Source organism: Nematolebias whitei, chromosome 6, assembly GCF_014905685.2.
Source record: "Nematolebias whitei isolate Nwh7 chromosome 6, NemWhi1, whole genome shotgun sequence".
Taxonomy (NCBI): Eukaryota; Metazoa; Chordata; class Actinopteri; order Cyprinodontiformes; family Rivulidae; genus Nematolebias; species Nematolebias whitei.
Window position 1 is genome coordinate 50,522,394 of NC_056503.1, and position 225 is coordinate 50,522,618.

Below are 225 nucleotides of genomic sequence, written 5' to 3' on the forward strand. Positions count from 1 at the left end.
TAAACTCTAAATGTTCTAAAAGAGACAGCATGTCATGACATCAGCTCTCTGCCTCCTCTGCTCTTTGCCACCTGCAAGCGCTCTTGGCCACGCCCACTTCTCCTCTCTGCACGGAAATCAGATGGTCAGCTGATCAGCTGCAGCAGGAAGTTTATCCTGCAGTATGGGCAGCACAAAGGTGCAGCAGGTGCTAAATAATTTAAAATAATTTATTTTAAATAAGAA

The 225-nt window shown here is 44.4% G+C and overlaps 1 protein-coding gene across 1 annotated transcript in view; it reads left to right on the plus strand.

Moving 5' to 3' along the window:
* The window catches only part of LOC119411049 (protocadherin Fat 3), a 62,426-nt gene that overhangs the window by 11,767 nt on the left and 50,434 nt on the right, over positions 1–225 (plus strand). The gene's annotated exons all lie outside the window — the stretch shown is intronic.